We start from the raw sequence: 22,312 nt of genomic DNA, 5'->3' as shown, positions 1-22,312 counted from the left end.
TCATGACATGGATAGAAGGTAGGGTGGAGACTTAATGTTCAAGCTCAAGGAAACTTGAACATTAACTTGAACAAGCTGATGAGGAAATAATAAGGACATTTTAGAGGACTGCAATCAATTATTTACATCTAGAATAGAGTTCTAGAACTTAGATGGATGGGGAAGGCTCAGAGGATAGAAATAGCCAGGCCATGGAAGGTAAGGACCAGCACTTCCTATGCACCTGTTTGCTTGGGGGATAAGTTCCTTTTTGTACACTTTCTAAGTTATTTTAAATTACAAATAAAATATCAAAATTCAAACACAAAAAAAATAAACGAAAACTGAGTTAATATCTTACATGCACAGACTACTCAGAAGTAACCACTATTATCAGTGAAATACGTTTTTTTGTTGTTGTTGTTTTGAGATGGGAGCTTGCTCTGTTGCCCAGGCTGGAGTGCAGTGGTGCAATCATAGCTCACTGCAACCTCTGCCTCCCGGGTTCAAGCAATTCTCCTGCCTCAGCCTCCCAAGTAGGTGGGATTACAGATGCCCACCACCACACTCAGCTAATTTTTGTACCTTTTAGTAGAGATGGGGTTTTACCTTGTTGGTCAGGCTGGTCTCGAACTCTGGACCTCAAATGATCTGCCCGCCTTGGCCTCCCAAAGTGTTGAGATTACAGGTGTAATCTCACCACATGTGGCCATCAATGTAATCTGTTTAATACCAGAACGTTACTAAGTGTATGTGTGTTTGTGTGTGGGTGTGTATGTGTGTATGGGTGTGTGTATAACACAATGCATACTAGATTTGATTTCTCTCTTGGTTTCTTTGTTAAAAGTGATTGCAAATATATTGTAATAGTATTTTTTCAACTCACTTTTGTCAATTAAAGTTTCACAGAGATCGTCTATACTAGCACATTTCTTAAAATCTACCTTATTCTTTCTAAATAATTTATATTACACATATTTAATAATCTAATGATTTCTTATCTGTCAACATTTTAAGGTATTTAAAATTTTTCACTATTACCAAATGCTTCAATATCAATTTATATGTATGTATACACGAACATATCCATCTTTGCACTCATGTCAGTATTATTGTAACAGGAATTTCGAGATTTAGGTGGTCAAAGTTTATTGGATTAAAGTAGCTGGATGTAACAGATAACACCAAAATCCTCTCCAAAATGTTATTTACATGCTGTCTACTATCTGTGCCTATTTGCATACATTCGGGCTTAATTTTACTTTTTCATTTAATTGTGAGTTCAACATTTTCTCTTCACATTCTAACACATTTTAAAAACTGATCCATATCCTATGCAAACTTTCACATAAAATTGTCTCTTCGTTTTGTCCTCACTGACTTTGGCATAATTTTATTAAGGATTTGTCTGCTCTAACATTATATATATTTTCACTGTGGCTCTCTTTGGTCCTTCAAATTTTATTATTGTATCATTTACTTTATATGACTTTTGTTTTTCTTTTCTCCACAAAGAGAAATCTATCAAAATGTAGCCTTATATTTCCTGAGTTTCATATGTTGTTTAAGATTTTTCCAATTTTAAGATTATCAAACTATTCTCTCATATACCTGAAACAAAAAAAAGTTAAAATTTTGTTTCACTCTTTCTTACTGAGACAACTGAATAGACAAAAAGTACAATATGCAGAGTAAAAGTACCATTTTCAATGACATTAGCAAATATTGACTCCTTCTATCTACAAACTGTAATGGACAATTTTCAAACACAGTGGATGTGGGACCGATTGTTTAAAAGGAAGAGATAAAGAATGGGCATATTATGTAGATTGCATGGGGCACATTCAGAAGCATGTACTATAGTTTTGTTGCCCAACTAATGATGTCTTAATTGAAACAGCAGGGTCTGGAAAGCATACATGGATGTGAAAATCCCAAGGGCCACATTCTACATTGATGACTGGCAGAGACAAGGCACTATAAGCTAAACTGCTCTGACAAGCAGTTTTGGCAAAATAGCAGAATTGTGACAGTGTAGAGGGAAAACAATGGATTTGATTAGCTTTGCTGTTGTGACAGTGTAGAGGGAAAACAATGGATTTGATTAGCTTTGCTGTTACTAATGACAGTCAACTCAAGAGAAGTACATAATCTCTTTTTAACAAAACTGACATATGGGCTGTGATGGTTAATATTAGGTGTCAACTTGATTGGATTGAAGGATGCCTACATGGATGGTAAAGTATTGTTTCTGGGTGACTCTGTGAGGGTGCTGGCAGAGGAGATTAGTATTTGTTTCAGTGGACAAGAGGAAGACTTACCCTCAGTGTGGGTGGGCACCATCCAACAGTTCCCAGAGTGGCTAGGACAACGTAGGGGGAAGAAAATGGGGTAAGCTTTGCCTGCTGAGTCTTTCGGCTTCCATCTTTCTCCCGTGATAATACTTCTTTCCACTCCTCCTACCCTCGGACATCAGACTCTGGGTTCTTCGGCCTTTGGACTTTTGGACTTACACCAGTGGTTTGCTGGGGGCTCTTGGGCCTTCGGCCACAGACTAAAGACTGCACTGTCGGCTTCCCTGCTTTTCAGACTTTTGGCTTCGGACTGAGCCACTACTGGCTTCTTTCTTCCCCAGCTCGCAGACGGCCTGTAGTGGGACTTCACCTTGTGCTCATGGGATCCCGTTCTCCCTAATAAACTCCTTTTCATATATCTATCCTATTGGTTCTGTCCCGCTGGAGAACCCTGACTACTACACGGGCCTTATGAGAAGAAAAGGCTCCTACTTACTTAAAAGGTGGGACTATTGAATACTGAAACATCAAACAAAGGCAAAGACGTTGATAGGATTGTGAGAGAATAGATGGCCAGGATAAGCAGCTCCCATTAAAAGATGAGAAGTAATCATAAATGAAAATATATGGCATTGATGCATATTGAATCTAAAGATACAATAAAATTAGGTAACAAAATCATAATATCAGATTAGAACAACGAAGCTACCATATGGAAAAATTAAAATAAAAGACACAAAACAAACAAAAAAGACCCTGTCTGAAAAAATAGCTCAGAAAATAGATACAGAGAAAACTGATGTAAAACCTTCATAGTTTGAGGACCGCCTTTTGAGTAGCCCCTAGAAGAATTTATGTAGGATCAAAATAATCACTTCTGTGACTATTCAGTGAAACTATGTGAACATTGTCTGCGATTTTCCATAAGGATTTTAAACAATTTTTTCATTCTCTTTTCATGTCAGTTCCATGAATTGAATTATAATATTTTTTCTATTTTACTGATGTATTAACATTTATTACAAAAATATTTTGGCGTTTTTTAAAAAAAGATTGTAAAGGTATAATCGACATAAACTACACATTTTTAAAGAATAAAATGCGGCCGGGCGCGGTGGCTCAAGCCTGTAATCCCAGCACTTTGGGAGGCCGAGACGGGTGGATCACAAGGTCAGATCGAGACCATCCTGGCTAATCCGGTGAAACCCCGTCTCTACTAAAAAATACAAAAAACTAGCCGGGCGTGGTGGCGGGCGCCTGTAGTCCCAGCTACTCGGGAGGCTGAGGCAGGAGAATGGCGGGAACCCGGGAGGCGGAGCTTGCAGTGAGCTGAGATCCGGCCACTGCACTCCAGCCTGGGCGACAGAGCGAGACTCCGTCTCAAAAAAATAAAAAATAAAAAATAATAAAATGCGCCAATTTTATCAGACGATCATTCAATTTTCTTCTTACGTCAATTTGATAAGTTAATTAATTATTTTTAATTTCACCGATATTTTGAAGTTTATTCCAAAAAATTTGATTTTTTTTAGAAAACAGATTTTAAGGTAGAATTGACACATAATAAACTGCACATTTTTAAAACAAAAAATTTTATCATTTTTGACATATGTGTAAGTAAGACAGACCATCACCACAGTCAAGATAATGAATATTATATCCATCACCTGAAAAGATTCCTTAGACCCCTTAGTAACAGTTTTTCTTTACTGTTACACCAAGTAGTATCCCTTTTCCAAGCAACTACTGACTTGCTTTCTGACATTAGAGATCATTTTAATTTTCTAAAATTTTATATAAATGGAATAATGTCAGTGACAATCATCCATATTGTAGTATGTATCAATAGTCCATTCCTTTGGTTTGTTTCTTTGTTTGGGTGGATATAATACAATTTGTTAACCCAGGAAACTTTTATGGACATTTATTTGGTTTCAGTTTGGGGATGTTTACAAACAAAACTGCTATGCATACATCTTTGTGTGTATATCAGCTTTCATTTCTCTTAGGTAAATATTTAGAAGTGGAACAGCAGGATCAAATGATAGGCATATGTTTAACTTTTTAAGAAACTTTCAAACTGTTTTCCAAAATGTATCATTTACAGTCTTGAAACAGAGCATGAGAATTTCAGCTCCCTTCTATCCTTTTCAATATTTTGTAAGATCTGTCTTTCAAATTTTAAACATTCTAACAACTATATAGGGGTCATTTGTAGCGGGTTTAGTTTGCATCTCCCTAAAGGCTAATGTCAAGCATATTTCATGTGCTTATTTGTCTCCATATATCTTTTTTGCCTATGTTTGATTGCATCGCTGAGTAAGGATTGAGTCTGGAGAGCCCTGTATCTGTTATGCGTAACATTCTTCATCAGGTGTACGCTCTCTGAAAAAGGTGGTTGTCAGCACTGGCCTGGTAGGTGGCTAATTAAGGCATTGACTTGGGAGCTTGCCTCTGTTTTGCCCACCTCAGTGCTTTCTCATGGATGGGGTGGGCTCCTACGTGACAGTATTGACAATATTTAAAGAAAAATATCCTGTACTAGTTCTAGCCACCTGAGGTAAGCAACAAGCAAAACTCTGGGAAAGCAGATGCATAAGAGAACAAAGGCTTTGAGAAACTGCACCTGTACCAGGAAATCTAGAAGGCAATGTGAATGCCATGGGCAGGACACGTGCTCAGAGAGAACTGAGAAGACCCTAAGCTTTCATTTCTGGCTGACCTTTCAGTTCTGTGCAAGCAGGAGGGGAAGGCTAAAGAAGAGTTTCAGTGGCCTGAATAAGCATTGAAAGGGCGCCCCAGTACAGAGCCAGCCTGCGAAAAGTGTGTGCTTTTCACCCCCTGGCTCTAGACATTTAAAGAAATCTCTGCCAAATCACTAACTGACCACCAGGCTCAAAGAACAAACATGTCAGTGGCCACGGATAGACAAAACAAAAGGTACAGTCTTTACAAAACTGATTTAGGAAGGTCACTAAAGCAATAAACACCTTTCTCTGGCATCTCCTTAAAGTAGCTTAATAATCAGCCTTCTGAATTCTTTATCTGGCAATTCAGAGATTTATTCTTGGCTTGGATCCACTGCTGGGGAGCTACTGTGATCTTTTGAGGATGTTATGGAACCCTAACTTACCACATTACCAGAACTACTTTTCCGGTTCCTTCTCATTTGAGTAGAATATTTGTTCAAATTGTTCTTTATTTTTGATTCAACTGGGATTTTTGTCTTTTAATTTGTTCCCCCCCCACCCCCCCGCTCCTTGAGGATGTAACTTTAATGTTTCTGTGGAGAAATCAACTGTGAATCTGTTCTGATAGGTTTTCTTTTATAGGTTACTTGATGCTTTTGTCACACAGATCTTAAGACTGTTTCTTTGTCTTGACTGTAGATAACCTGATGAATATGTGCCTAGGTGATGATATTTTTGCAATGAATTTCCCAGTAGTTCTTTGAGCTTCTTGTATTTAAACATCTAGATCTCTAGATGAGAGAATTTGAAAACATAATTTGAAGACATACTATCAAAATGAAACATAGAATGCCAAATGACTTCAATAACAGAAGATTAGTGAACAGTTGGAAAAAATCCAAACAGCAAAGTATAAGTGTAATTCAAGTCTCCAAAGGGGAGTGGGCCAGAAAATATTTAAAGAAAAAAAAATTTAAAAACTAATGGCCGGAAGTTTTTAAAATCTGGTAAAATCTATAAAACCACAGATTCCGTAAGTTTAATAATCCCAAGCTTCTAAACAAACATGAGGGAAATGACACCAAGAGTTGTGAAAATAAAACTGTTTCAAATTGCTGTTAAGGAAAAAATATTTTAAAAGCAAGAGAGAAAAGCAAATGGCATACCGAGAAGTCAAAAATTGTTTTCTGTAAAATTTCAGATATTATACTAGGCCTTGTGGCCGAGGTGAGCAGATCACTTGGGTATAGGAGTTTGAGACCAGCCTGGGTGACATAGCAAATCCCTGTCTCTACAAAAAAATTCAAAAATTAACTGGGTATGGTGATGCACACCTGAAGTTCCAGCTACTGGGGAGGCTGAAGTGGGAGGATCACTTGAGTACGGGAGGTGGAAGTTGCAACGAACCAAGATCTTCCCAGCCTATTTGACAGAGTGGGGCCCTGTCTCAAAATATACATACATACACATACAGAGACATCTAATATAAAAATAAAATAAAAATATATATTTATATTTTATAATTTTATAAAAATATATTATTTTGATTATATATGTATGTATAACCCTGGGGGGATCATACAGTCTGTCACATTTACTCAACTCTGCCAATGTAGTATGAAAGCAACCATAGACAGTATTTACATGAATGGGTGTGACTGTGTTCCAATAAAACTTTATTTAAAAACCACAGAATATAGTTTGTTGACATCTGATACAGAGGAACAAAAAATGAGAACAAATACATAAGACAGTATATTTCTTATCAGACACAATGAAAAACAGAAGATAGTGGAGCAACATCTTCAAAGTGCTGAAAAAAAGAAACTCTTAACCTAGAATTTTTTACCAGATAAAAATATCTTTTATAAAAGGAGGAATAAAACTATTTCAGACATACAGAAGCTGAGTGAATATGATCAGTATAGTCACACTGTAAGAAGTGTTAAAAGAAGTTTTTTAGGCAGAAGGAAAATGATGTCAGACGAAAACTTGGATGTATACTTTTTCTTTCACTATGTTTTTTCTGTTGATTTTTCCTACTCTTCATTTTTTTCTTTTTTTTTTTTTTGAGACGGAGTCTCACTCTGTCGCCCAGGCTGGAGTGCAGTGGCGCGATCTCGGCTCACTGCAAGCTCCACCTCCCGGGTTCCCACCATTCTCCTGCCTCAGCCGCCCGAGTAGCTGGGACTACAGGCGCCCGCCACCGTGCCCATCTAATTTTTTGTATTTTTAGTAGAGGCGGTGTTTCACTGTGTTAGCCAAGATGGTCTTGATCTCCTGACCTCGTGATCCACCCACCTCAGCCTCCCAAAGTGCTAAGATTACAGGCGTGAGCCACCGCGCCCGGCCTCTTCATTTTTTCTATTAGTTGAGATATAATTAATAATTTTCAGTTTATTTCTTTTATATAAACATTTACAACTATATATTTCCTTCACACAGTCCCTTTCTCGGCAGTTTATAAGCTTTCCTATGGAGTGCTTTTATTGCTTATTTTATTATTATTGTTCTAAGTAATTTAAAGTTTTCATTAAGTTTTTGACCAATGAGTTATTTAGCAATGTCTTTTACAAATTTCTAAATGCATTGTAATTTTAAAAATTTTGGTTATTTATTCTAACAATTATGTTGTGTTCAGAGACAGCATTCTATATCAAGAGTTAGCAAGTTGTGGTTTCTGAGCCAAATACTACTGCCTGCCAGGTATTTTTCTAATAAACTTTGATTGGAACACATCTAAGCTCATTTATTTAAATATTTTCTATTAATGTTTTTGTGTTACAATGGCAAAAGTAAGTAGTTATTGACTGGACAAGGGGAGAGGACAAAGACAACTAAGATGGTGCATTTCCGGCTTCTTCATCACCAACTTACCCGGGTGGGGGAAAATGCAGCCCACGCCCGGGAAAAATACAGACCAACTGCACAGGCGCAACATGGTGTCCGATCGAGGAAACCAAAACTTACCTGGCCGCACCTAGGGAATGCCCCCGACACGCCCGTGTCCCGCCTATTGCCCTCCCACTCCCAAGCCTTAGACAGAAAAGCTGCTCCCGGCAGGTGCGTGGCATGAACTTCCTCCGCCCCTCCTCATATGCGGACCTAGGAACCTCGCCCGAGAATGCCGGAGCGACTTCCTCGGCCTCCACCACCACAGACCGGTGAACTTCTCCCTTTCTTCCTTCACATTGGTTAGCTAATAAAGTTTCTTTTTACCTCGCCTACTTGCCTTTTCTCTGGTGCCTGCTCTGGTGGTCGCATAAAACAAATCAGTTATATTACAGAATGTATGCTGTGCAAAGCCTATTTAGGCCTTTTATATTAAAAAAAATTTGCTAAGGGCTATCCTACAGGAAAGCTATTTTTAAGCAATTTGTTGATACCAATTTACAACATAATAAAGGATAAACGTATCAGTTTTCTGCATGTGCTTGAGAATAACACACACTGTTTAAACTTCGTGTATAATACCTTGTTCAAATCTTCAATAGAAGTGCAATTTTATAAAAATCTGCTTGGGCTATATCTCTTTGATCCCTAGTCTGTTGAGGATTTTTAGATTTTTATCATGAAGGGATGTTGGATTTTATCAAGGCTTTTTCTCCATCTGTTGAGATGATCATGTGATTTCTGCCTTTAATTCTGCTTATATGTTGAATCACATTTATTGATTTGTTCATATTGAGCCAGCTTTGCATCCTGGAAATAAAGCCTACTTGATTATGGTGTGTTAACTTTTTGATGTGCTGCTGTATTTGGTTTGTCAGCATTTTATTGAGGATTTTTGCGTTTATGTTCATCAGGGATATTGGCCTGAAGTTTTCTTTTTGTTTTTTTCCCTCAAAATAATAAGGAGCATCTATGACAAACCTATAGCCAACATCATACTGAATGGGCAAAAGCTAGAACCATTCCCCTTGGGAACTGAAACAAGACAAGGATGCCCACTCTCACCACTCCTATGCAACATAGTACTGGAAGTTCTAGCCAGAGCAGTCAGGCAACAGAAAGACATAAAAGGTATCCAAATAGGAAAATAAAAAAATCAAACAATATCTTTCTTCACTGACAATATAATTCTATAACTAGGAAAGCCTAAAGACTGCCAAAAGACTACTACAACAAATAAATAATTTTAGTAAAGTTTCAAGATACAAAAGCAATGAACAAAAATTAGTAGCATTCCCATACATCAATGAGACCTAAGCTGAGAGTGAGATCAAGAACACAATCCCACTTACAATAGCCACAAAGAAAATGAAATACCTAGAAATACAGCTAACCTAGGAAGTTAAAGAGCTCCACAGGAGAAAACATTACTGAAAGAAACACTACTGATAGAAATCAGAGATGATGAAAATAAAGAAAAACAGTCTATGCTCATGGACTAAAACAATCAACATCATTAAAATGACCATATTGCCCAAAGCAATCTACAGATTCAGTGCTATTTCTATAAAACTACCAATGTCATTCTTCACAGAACTAAAAAAAAAAAAAAAAACAACAACAACAACAACACTATTCTAAAATTCATATGAAACCAAAAAAGATCCTGAATAGCCAAAGCAATTCTAAACAAGAAGAACAAAGCTGGACACATCACATTACCTGTCTTCAAACTATATTTTAAGGTTACAGTAACCAAAATAGCATGGTACTGGTACAAAAACAGACACATAGACCAACGAAATAGAATAGAAAACTGAGAAATGAAGTATTTTACTTACAACCATCTGATCTTTGACAAGCCAACAAAAGCAAGCAATGGGGAAAGGACTCCCTATTTAATAAATCATGTTGGGATAATTGGCTAGCCATATGTAGAAGAATAAAACTGGACCCCTACATTTTATCATATACAAAAATGAACTGATGATGGATTAAAGATTTAAATGTAAGGCTTCAAGCGATAAGTATCCTAGAAGGAAACCTAGGACATACCCTCCTGATATCAGCCTTGGCAAAGAATTTTTGGCTTAGTCACCAAAAGCAATTGCAGCAAAAACAAAAATTGACAAGTAGTGCCTAATGAAGTTAAAGAGCTTCTGCACAGCAAAATAAACTATCAACAGATTAAACAGACAACCTATACAATGGGAGAAAATATTTACAAACTATACATCTGAAAAAGGTTTAATATCCAGAATCTATAAGGAATTTAAACAGCTCAATAAGTAAAAACAACACCATTAAAAACGGGCAAAGGACAAGAGCAAACATTTCTCAAAAGACATATGAGCAGCCAAAAAACATATTAAAATTGTTCATCATCACTAATTATCAGAGAAATGCAAATCAAAGCCACAATGAGAGATCATCTCACATCAGCCAGAATGGCTGCTATTAAAAATCCCAAAACAACAGATATTCTGCGTCATGCATGTCGTGTAAAGAGACCACCAACAGGTTTTGTGTGAGCAACAAGGCTGTTTATTTCACCTGGGTGCAGGCGGGCTGAGTCCGAAAAGAGAGTCAGTGAAGGGAGATAGGGGTGGGGCCGTTTATTATACAATTTGAGTAGGTGGTGGAAAATTACAGTCAAAGGAGATTGTTCTCTGGTGGGCAGGGGCGGGGATCACAAGATGTTCAGTGGGGGAGCTTCTGAACCAGGAGAAGGAATTTCACAAGGTAATGTCATCAGTTAAGGCAGGAACAGGCCATTTTCACTTCTTTTGTGATTCTTCAGTTACTTCAGGCCATCTGGATGTATATGTGCAGGTCACAGGGGATGTGATGGCTTAGCTTGGGCTGAGGTCTGGCATTCCTGTCTTCTTATATTAATAAGAAAAATAATATAAAACAGTGTTGAAGTGTTGGGGCAGCGAAAATTTTGGTGGGGTTGTTGGAGAGATAATGGACTGCTTCAAGCGGGATTAGGGGCGGCCTGGGAACCTAGAGTGGGAGAGATTAAACTGAAGAAAGATTTTGGGGTAAGGGGTGATATTGTGGGGTTGTCAGAAGGAACATTTGTTGTATAGAATGATTGGTGATGGCCTGGATACGATTTTGTATGAATTGAGAAACTAAACGGAAGACACAAGGTCTGAATTGTTTGGGTGAAGGAGAAAGGACAAGATGGAGGAAGGTGAACAAGAAGGCATAATCCATGTTGCTTCCGGGTTCTTCCTCACCAACTTTCCCGCGCGCGGGAAGATGCAGATCAACCGAGCATGCGCCAGGTGATGTCAATCCGAAGAGATCGAAACTTACCCGGCCACGCCTACGGAGACGCCCCTATCACGCCCTTATCCTGCCCACTGCCCTCCCCCTTCCAGTACCAATACATAAAAGTCCGCTGCTGGCAGGAGCCAGCGTGACTTCTTCGGCCCCCGTATTTGTGGACCGGAGAACATCACCCGAGAGCGCCAGCGCGACTTCCCTGGCCCCCTACACCTGAGGACCAGAGAACTTCGCCCGAAAGTGTGTGCATATTTGCAATAAAAGACTGCCACTTTCTTATGTACTTTGGCCTCATGTTTAATTACTTAGCTCTCCCAAATTAAGTTAAATTAAATTAAATCAAAACATGAATAAGAGAAGGAGAAAGACAGGTATTAAAGGACTAAGAATTGGGAGGACCCAGGACATCCAGTTAGAGAGTGCCCAAGGAGGTTCAGCCTAATTACTTGCTTGGTTGGTGAGTTTTTGGGCTCTATCCTTGAGGTTTTTTATGTTGTCATACACCAGGCCAGACTGATTTAGGTAAAAACAACACTCTACATTTAAAAATGTACAGAGTCTTCCTTTTTAAGCAGTGAGTAAGTAGAGCCCTTGGCGATTTTGGAGGAAAGAGAAAAGCAAAGTCAGCAATTGTTTGTTAAAGAAGGATAATGTCAGGCCTCTGAGCCCAAGCTAAGCCATCACACCCCCTGTGACCTGCACATACACATCCAGATGGCCTGAAGTAACCGAAGAATCACAAAAGAAGTGAAAATGGCCTGTTCCTGCCTTAGTTGATGACATTACCTTGTGAAATTCCTTCTCCTGGCTCAGAATTGCCCCCACTGAGCATCTTGTGATCCCCGCCCCTGCCCACCAGAGAACAATCCCCTTGACTGTAATTTTCCTTTACCTACCCAAATCCTATAATAAACGGCCCCACCCCTATCTCCCTTCACTGACTGTCTTTTCGGACTCAGCCCACCTGCACCCAGGTGAAATAGACAGCCTTGTTGCTCACACCAAGTCTGTTGGTGGTCTCTTCACAGGGACGCGCGTGACATTCTGGTGAGACTGCGGAGAAAAGGGAACACTTACACACTGTTGGCGGGAATGTAAATTAGCCAGTATGGAAAGCAGTTTGGAGCTTTCTGAAAGAGTAGAAAACAAAGCTACCATTCAACCCAGTGACACAATTCCTGGGTGTATACCCAAAGGAAAATAGATCATTATACCAGACAGACACATGCACTTGTATGTTCATCACCACACCATTCACAATAGCAAAGATATAGAATCAACCTAGGTGTCCAACAATGTTGGCCTGGATTTAAAAAAAAATGTGGTACTTGCACACCATGGCATACTACACAGCCATAACAAAGAATGAAATCAGGACCTTTGCAGCACCGTGGATGGAGCTGGCGGCCATTATCCTAAGTGAACTAAGACAGGAACAGAAAACCAAATACTGCATGCTCTCACTTACAAGTAGGAGCTAAACATTGAGCACGCATGGACATACAAACAAAAGAGACCATAGGCTACTAGAGAGGGGAGGGAGGGAGAAGGGGGTGGATTAAAAAACCAACTATTCGGTACTATGCTCACTACCTGGATGCAATACACTCATGTAACAAACCTGCATATGTACTCCCTATATCTAAAATAAAAGCCAATTTAAAAAAAAAAAAAGAAAGAAATCAACAGGGTGGAAAACCTAAATGTGCAATAAACATATGGTACCAAAAAATCTGCTTGGTCCTTCGGTAATTCAGAAAAGTGTTTCGAATTTTTATGATGTGTGGTGAATTTGTCTAATTTTCTTGTAAATCCGTCAATATTTCAAGCTATTTTATTGAGTAATTAAGTATTTAAAATTATCACTCATGTTCTGCTAATTAGATTTTTATAACTATAAAGTGACACTGTCGTCTTTAATTTCACTTTTCTTTAAGTCTATATTGTCTGCTATTGATATAGCTCCACCATCTTCATTGTGTACTATTCTACTAACACATCTTTTTCATTCTTTCAACATTTTCAATGCATTATACCTTAATTTTTTTTAAAGTCCACGTAGCTAGTTTTTAAAATTCAGTCTCAAATTACTGACTTCTGATAGTTGATTTCATTTACACAATGCCTGATAATTAATATATTTGTACTTTTTAATCACATTTTACTTTTACTTATATTTTTGTTTTATTTTTATGTGTTTTCCTTCTTCCTTGCTTTCCATCCCAAATTTGAAGAGTTAAGTATCATTGTTTAATAATTTTCCCTTTATTCCACTTTCATTCTGCTTATTTCTTGAATCATGTCAACAGACTTATTTTGTTAGCCCTTCCAAAGAATGGTATTTCTATTGTTTTAGTAATTGACTATAACATTTTAGCACTATTATAATTTAAATATTAACTGTATCTGAACCTGCATACTCGCACAATAAAAGTATTCAGATTTATGGGCTCAAAATATTTCCAAGTATTTTAGTTTTGTCCAGAGTTGCTGAAAAAATACAGGCCAAACGGTTAAATTTGAATTTCAAATAAGCAACATATAATTTTATAATATAATGTAGACCAGAGCAGTGTTTGGCACATATTTATGCTAAAAATTTGTGTTGTTTTCCAGAGATTGAAATCTAACAGAGTGCCCTATATTTTTATTTTTATTTATTTACTTTTTTAAGTGAAAGCAAGTTTACTAGAGTAGTAAAGAAACAAAAGAATGGCTACTCCATAGACAGAGCAGCCTACCCTATAATTTTAATACTAAATTTGGTAACCTTAGTTTTATCTTTAATTTTAATTTTATATTTAGCACAATAATAACTATAGTACATAAACAGTGTTTGGGTTTACATGATTTTTGCTTTTTTGGTAACCATTTTATTGTAGTGCATCACTTCTTAGACTGTTCCTCTAGGATTACTTTCCTAGTTGGATGGATATAAAAATAGCTTTAATTTGATCATTTTTCTTGAATAATAGTTTTTCTTGAAGCAAAATTATATATTGATACTTTCATACCGTCAGCTGTTTTTATATACTGTTCCTCTGGCTTCTTGCTTTCATTAATATTGAAGAAAAGTCTGATGCCATTCTCAAGGTCATTCTACTGTAGGTCAAGGTTTGGCGAATTACCTGTGGTCCAAATCTTGCCTGTGTTCTTTTTGTACAGCTCATGAGCTAAGAATTTTTTCACATTTTTAAGGGGTTGTGCAAAATAACAAAGAAGTATACATGACGGAAACCATATAAGGCCTGCAAAATCCAAAATATGATATATCTTTTTCCAGAGTATTTCTCAATCCCTATTGTAGGTGATCTGTCTTTTCAAAATGGCTGATTACAAGATCTTGTATTCAGTTCAATATTCTGAAACTTACTGTTACATTTGTTGCAAATAGCTTTTGTTGCTATTATGAACATACTTTCTTACGTTTTCCTGTCTGTTACTCTTCTAAAGTAGAAAAAGTTAGTACTTACATATTTGTATTTTTTCCAGCCAACATACAATGTTTACTTATTAATTTTAGTCATTTTAACAGTTTTCTGGGTACACACTCTCAGCAGAACAGTGAGATGTTTTTGTATTTTCTTTTCCAATATTTGCCCCATTATATAATTTGCTTTTCTCCTGCATTTGCTAAAACTACTAATAAAATGTTAAATTATCATAAGATTATAAAAAGAAGTTAAATAATTATGATTATCTGAATGCTTTGGATTTTTCTGACTTCCCAGCTTCTGGCTTCTAAATCTAGCTAGCTCATATAAAAAAGGTCACACCCACCTACATAATGTTCCTTCTGATTAACTCAGAGTCAGCTGATCAGGAGACTTACTTGCATCGGTAAAATCCCTTTTGCCGTTATTGTAGGCATAATATAGGGAAGTGGAGATCATGGGGTTCATCTTAGAATTCTTCCTACCACATTCTTCCACATGTAAAAGTCTGGGTTTTGTTGAGATTTGTACAACTTTGCTATAACTTTCTTTGCCATACTTTATTGCCTTCGTCACCACAATGTTTTGGTTTGTTCTATTTTAGGTGTCTGGTATAACATTGCCCCTTTATTTTATACTCTCTGGTGACTTGGAACAATAAATGCCTTACCTGTTTCTTCTCCAAAATCTTCCAATTATGTATACACTTCAAGTAATCATGATAAAAATGGATTGAAGTATATTACTGGCCAGGAATTTTCTATCTCAAAGCATGTAAGCTCCAAAATTTCACTCCAAGCCCAGCCTTTTATTCCTCTAGCTGTCTCACTAACTCAATCTAAAATCACCCTCTGATTCTGGGACCTCAGATTCTTCAACTGCCTACTTTTTTCTACTCTTTGACCAAATTTTCTTCTCTAGAATATCTAAAATATTTTTCTTAGTACAGTCATACTTTTCAAACCCTTAAAATTTAAGGTTAAGATACTCACTAAGACTCTATAAATAATAATTCAGAACACAATATATCAACCTGAGCGGTAGAGATAGATTTTTGAGTTATCAGCATATAGATAGTGTTATAAAATGTGAATTCTGATGAAATCTTCTAGATATCTTATCTACAAATTACAAAGGGGATTTGAGGAATTAAGGAATACACCAAGATAAATGGACGTATTTTTTAGATGAAAAGTAGTAACTTTTTAAATGGTATAAAAAAGCATAGTTTTCTAAAAGTTACTCCTAGGTTTTCAAGAGAAAAATGTGTGGTTAGTTTTTACAGTTTTAATTAATTTTTCATTTTCTTCAGATTTAAATATATCTTATATGTGAGTACATAAATACATATATATATATGTGAAAAAAGGATAAAACAAGTAACTCTGTACCCCGTTACCTATGCCAAGAAACAGAATGTTATGCCATAGAAGAAATCTCCTATTCTCTCCTCTATAATTGCATACTACTCATGCCCCTCTACAGGTAGCCACTATCCCAAACAGCATGTTAATCATCCTCTGCTTTTACTTATAAATTATTTTTTACTCTTTCTGGACTTTTATAAGTAGAATTATATAGCATATATTCTTCTGTAACTTGCTTATTTACCTTAGTGTTACGTTTTAGAAGTTCACTCAATGACTATAGCTGTATTGCATTTATTTTCACTGCAATATATGTTTTCATTTAAAGAATATACTATCATTCCTTTATTCATCCTACCATTTCAGAGAATTTGAGTGATTTCTGCTTTTTTCTTTTCTATTATAAAGAATGCTACCGTCTTATACATATCTCCCAGCATGCGTATGCCAGGAGTTCCTATGGTTATACTCAGAATGGTAATTATTGTTGGACAGAGTAGGTGCATTTCAAGATTACTAGGCAATACCAAAATATTTTGCAAACTAGCTGATGCATTTACTATTGTTTATGTATCCTTGAGTACATGGGAGATTCTAATTCATCAAACCTCACCAAATCATGACATTTTCAGACTGTAATTCTTGACAATCTGCTAGTTGTGAAGATGTATCTTTGAATGGTTTCCAATTAATTTTTTCTATTAGTAATTATAACTAGCATATTGAGTCCATGGGCTACTTCATTATCTATTAGTTTCTCCTATTCTCTGAAATCTCTCTTAACTCTTTTGCCCATTGTTTGTTTTATCTTTTATTCTTGTTCATTGATTATATTTACGTCATATAATCTAAATGCTAATTATTTCCTGAGTTTATATGTTGAAAATAGATTCTCCCAGTTTGTGTCTCAATGTCCAGTATCTTTTTTTTTTTTTTTTTTTTTTTTTTGTGAGAGGTTCTTGCTCTGTCAAGCAGTGGAATGCAGTGGCACAATCTGGGCTTAGTTCACTGAAGCCTCGAACTCTTGAGCTCAAGCTATTCTCTCACCTCAGCCCCAGGAGGAGCTGGAACCACAGGTGCATGCCACCACGCCCAACTAAGTTTTGCAGTTTTTGTAGAGATGGGGTTTTGCCATATTGCCCAAGCTGGTCTTGAACTCCTAGGCTCAAGCCATCCACCCACCTTTGCCTCCCAAAGCACTGGCATTAAAAGCATGCAACACTGCACCCAGCCAATGTCTGGTATCTTTATTTTTTTGGATTAAAATTTTGTAACTGTGATAGATTTGTTGTCAATCTTTTCTTTTATGATTTATGTCTTTTTGTGTTTTGCTCTCTATACCAATATAAGATATTCTACATGAGTTTTTAAAATAGTTACAGTTTTAGCTTTTACATTTAGAAATTTAATGTAAATAACATTGATTTTTTTCAATAAATGGTAGCATTATTATTTAGAGTTCAATTTTGTCTTTCCGTATGGATAACAAATATTCTCCTACCAATTCTCAAATTCGATTTTACCCCAGTGATCTGTAAAATCACCTCTATGAAATCAAGTACCCATGTTTATGTAGGTCTGTCTCTGTGCTGTTCTGATCCATTGGTCTGAGTATCTAAAACTAGGTTAATACAGGTCTTAAGTACTATAGCTTTATAACAAGTACTGAAAATTTGTGAGGAAATGTGTTCTTCATGGTACTATGGTTTAGATTTGGTTTGTTTGGCTCCACCAAGCGTCATGCTGAAATCTGATCTCCAGTGTTGGCGGTGGGGCCTGGTGGGAGGTGTCTGGGTCAAGGAAGTGAATCCATCATGAATGGTTTGGTGCCATGATCAATCTATTAGTTCCTGCGAGTTTCCTCAAGAGCTGGTTGTTACAAAGAGTCCGGCACCTCCTCTCCAACTCTTGCTCCCTCTCTCGCCATGTGATCTGCATATGCTGGCTCCCCTTCTCCTTCTGCCATGAGTGGAAGCTTCTTGAGCCCCTCGCCAGAAGCAGATGCTGGTGCTATGCTTCCTGCACAGACTGCAGAACCATGAATCATAACTTACCAGCCTCAGGTATTCTTTTATAGCAACACAAATGAACTAAGGCACATGGTTATTTTGATTATTTATATTCTCCATCATTTTTTACAAGTTTGCTAAATTATACTGAATATATGAATCATTCTGGAGGAAATCATTTCCTTGTGAAACTGAATATTTCAATATGTGAATGAGGCCTATCTTTCTATTTATGTGTTAGTATATATATTTCAATACAGTTTTATAATTTCCTGAATCAAATCTTACACGTCCTTTACTAGAAATTTTTCCAGGTACTTTGTATTATTATGTCATTTCAAGTGGTATGTTTTAATTTTAAATTTATGTTATAACTGTTTAATTTTCTTCCATAGAAATAAAATGATTTTTGCAGTGATCCCAGTTCAAGAAAATTCCTCAATCATTTTTCCTGATTGGTACATTTTAAATTAATAGACTATCTTTGGAATAGTTTTAGATTTTTTCAGAAAAAAAATTGAGCAATTAGTATAGTGAGTTCCCATAGCCACCTCCTGACAAGTACACAGTTTCCCTTCTTATTAATATTTTGCATCAATGTGGTGCATTTAACTAGTGAACAAATACATTATCAACTAAAGTTCATAGTTTACATTAATGCTCTTTGTGTTGTACAGTCGTGTGGATTTTGACAAGTGTCTGCTGTCATGTTTTCACCATTACAGTATCATACAGAATAGTTTCATCACCCTAAAAATCTCTTGTGCCTCACCTATTCATTTCTCCTGTCTTTCCCCTGAATTTTGTCAACCACTGCTGTTTTTACCATCTATAGTTTTGGCTTTTAAAAATGCCATGTAGTTGGAATCACACAGTATGTAACCATTTCAGCTGACTTCTTTCACAAAACAACATGCATTTTAGGTTCCTCCATGTCTTCTCGTGCCTTGATAGTTTACTCTTTTTTTTTTAATCACAGAGTAATACCTTCTTAGATGCATACAACAAAATGACATCTCGTTTTAGCTCTGACACGGAAAAACTTTCAAAAAACGCTGAACAAACTGAAAATCAACACCTTATTTTAGATTTGAGAATTGAGGTCATGGGAAAAATCACCACTCCAAAATTTTGAGACAGGCAAATACAGAGAACCACAGTCAAGATAAGCTTGCTTGAAGCAAAACCTGCCAGAGCCAGCTACTGATAGTAGCACTTAGATAGTAATGTTGATGAACTGATGGAGGCTAACTCCTGAGATCTTAGGTGTCCACCGACTCTATCATAGTTTCTGCACCAAACTCTCACAGTGAAGATCAGAGAAAGATGCTCTCTGTTTTAAGTGCAGGTGGAAAGCAACCATGAAATACACAAAGAACATTCTCCATTACGAACAGAATTTCTTTCTGTCTCAAGTAACGGGAGAAAAAACAGGGTAAGAAACATTTCCAAGATATAGTTGTATTTAGATCAGGAGCTATGGAAATGTATGTAAATTATAGAAATATATTTGGTGTTTTGAAGACATTAAAGTATAAGGAATTCACTTAAGGAGGTCACATAGAGAGAGCAGGGAGATAGAGAATTCTCAGAAGGACCAATAGCTAAAGAACAATCCAAAGAAGATAAAACAGCAAATGAGAGGAAAGTATGAAAACAGACAGTTGCATATCTCCAATACATTCTTGTTGCTAGAATAAGATCCTAAGAGCTGACAGTTGTTACTTCATTTGGGGGAGGAGGGTGTGATAAACACGTGTATCAAGATGTAATTGACACATAATAAATGGCACATATTTAAAGTGTACAACTTGATGAGTGTTGATGTACATATATACCCGTGAAATCACCACAATCAAGGTAGTGAACATGTTTATTACCCCCAAAGCTTTCCTCAGATGCCTCTGTTACTTCTCCCTCCCACCCCTCCAGACCCTCTGACTCCCCAGGTAATCACTGATCTCCTTCTGTCATTATTAATGCCAGGCTTACTTTTAATTGGCTAGAATTTTACATACATAGAATCAAACTGCATGTACTCTTTACGGTCTGACTTCTTCTACTTAACATAATTATCTTGAGATTTATCTATCTCGCTGCACAAATCAATAGCACTTCTCTTTTACTGTGAAGCAATAGTCCATGGTATTGATATAGCCATAATTTTTTCATCCACTGACCTCTTGACAGGACAAAGTCTCTAATACATCATATTATTTTAGTCAATGAATGTTTTAACTTCTACCATGGCCACACACTGTGCTAAGCACTAAGTTGGGGTAGTGGATAAGAAGGACAAGCTTTCTACTCTTTTAGAGTTAAAAGTTTCACCCAAGAGAAGTAAAGCATATGTCCCTATGAAGACTTATGTACAAATGTTCACAGCTTTATTAGTAGAAAGCTGTAATCGATATGGTTTTTTACCAATAGGGAGTGAAATGCCTGAATCGTATGTTAGGTTTATATTTAAATTGTTAAAGAAACTGTCAAACTGTTTTTGAAAGTGCTTGTACAATTTTACATGCACCTCAGCAGTGAATGAGAATACGAGCTCTATCAGGTCTTCACTAGCATGTGGTATAGTCGGTAATTTTAATTTTAGCCAGTCTAGTATATGTGTCGTGATATCTCATTGTGGCTTTCATTCCTATTTCCCCAGTGACTAATGATGTTGAATATCTTTTCATGCATTTATTTGCCATCTGCAGCCATTATTTGGTAAAAGATCTGTTAATTTTCTTTACCGGTAATTCTAATATCTATGCGAGGTCTGTATTCATTTTTATTGATTGCTTGTTTTTCCCTCATTAAGAATTGTGTTTTCCTTCTTTTGGTATTCCAATAACTTTTCATGGATATCGACTCTGAATCTTACCTAGTTGAGCGTTGAAGACTTTTGTATTCTTATAAAACTTCTTCAGCTTTGTTCCAAGGTGCTGTCGAGATACCTGAAAATGGTTTAGTTCTTTAGAATGTTGCTTTTTGTGGTTTGTCCGTTGGATTCTGAGAAATACTCAGCCTAAGGCTAATTATTCCCACTACTGCCACAGGACATATCTGAGCACTCCACCCGATATCCCATCAGTGATTTATTTATTTATTTTGTCCAGCGTGGCTTGTGAAAACAGACACTAGTTCTGGGCCTGTTTTATCTTGGGCACTGTTGCCTCTAATTCTTTCAGTCAGTTCTTCCTCAGTCTTAGCCAGTTTTCTCACCCTCATGTGGATATCATTACTCTATTGAATTACCGAAGGGAACTCTGCAGATCTCAAAGCTCTGTCTCTAAACACATTGGCCCCCGTCACTTTACCCTGAACCCTCTCGTGCCCCTTGATCTCCCCAGACTCTGTCCCCTCAACTCAGATATTCTGTAGGCTCTGCCATGGTTCCCCCTTCCTGTTCTACAGCCTGGAAACTTGTGGAATGCAGTCAACTGAGATAAATAATAGGCTATTACAAGAATTACTGTCCGTAATCACCTGATATTCAGTGTCTTTAAAATAGTTGTTTTAGGCCGGGTGCGGTGGCTCACTCCTGTAATCCCACACTCTAGGGGGCCGAGGCGGGTGGATCACCTGAGGTTGGGAGTTCGAGATCAGCCTAGCCAACATGGTGAAACCCCGCCCCTACTAAAAATACAAAAATTAGCTGGGCGTGGTGGTGGGCGCCCGTAATCCTAGCTACTCAGGAAACCAAGGCAGGAGAATCGCTGGAACCTGGAAGGCGGAGGTTGCAGTGAGCTGAAATCGGGCCAGCGCACTCCAGCCTGGGCAGCAAGAGCAAAACTCCATCTCAAAAAAAAAAAATCATTGTTTTATATATTTCCCTTTTCTTTAGATTGTTTCAGGTGGGAAAGTAAGTGAGCTTCCTGTTTTCACTCAGTTTTTAAATTGCTACTACTGTTCTACATTTTTTAAAAATCTGACTTTAGCTTACATCTTTTCACATCTTACAAAATTGGCTATGCCTATGTCTTCATATCTGTAACTATTTCAACCAAGTATTATTTTCAAGTCACCAGTGATCAACTATTTGAGATATGTTAACATTTTCATGACCAGAAAGCAATTAGTGCGCCACTTATTTCTATGTACAATTAAAATTATAATCCATTAAGATGTCTTGTGGACTTATCTAATACCAGCAGCACTAAAATTATTTTATGTGTTAATCTTCAATTATCTGTTATTTTTGGACATTGTGCCAGGTAGACATTTGCTTCAACTGATTAATACAGTAACAAAACGATCAAATCTGTGCAAACAATCCTACATGTGAGACTCAATAAATCCAACAGCACTTTATAGTTAAATAGTAAACCAGATTTCTAGGTTATGTGACCAGGGAATTTT

This window comes from Mandrillus leucophaeus, unplaced genomic scaffold (genome assembly GCF_000951045.1).
Source record: "Mandrillus leucophaeus isolate KB7577 unplaced genomic scaffold, Mleu.le_1.0 Scaffold224, whole genome shotgun sequence".
Taxonomy (NCBI): domain Eukaryota; kingdom Metazoa; phylum Chordata; class Mammalia; order Primates; family Cercopithecidae; genus Mandrillus; species Mandrillus leucophaeus.
This window is presented reverse-complemented; position numbering follows the sequence as displayed.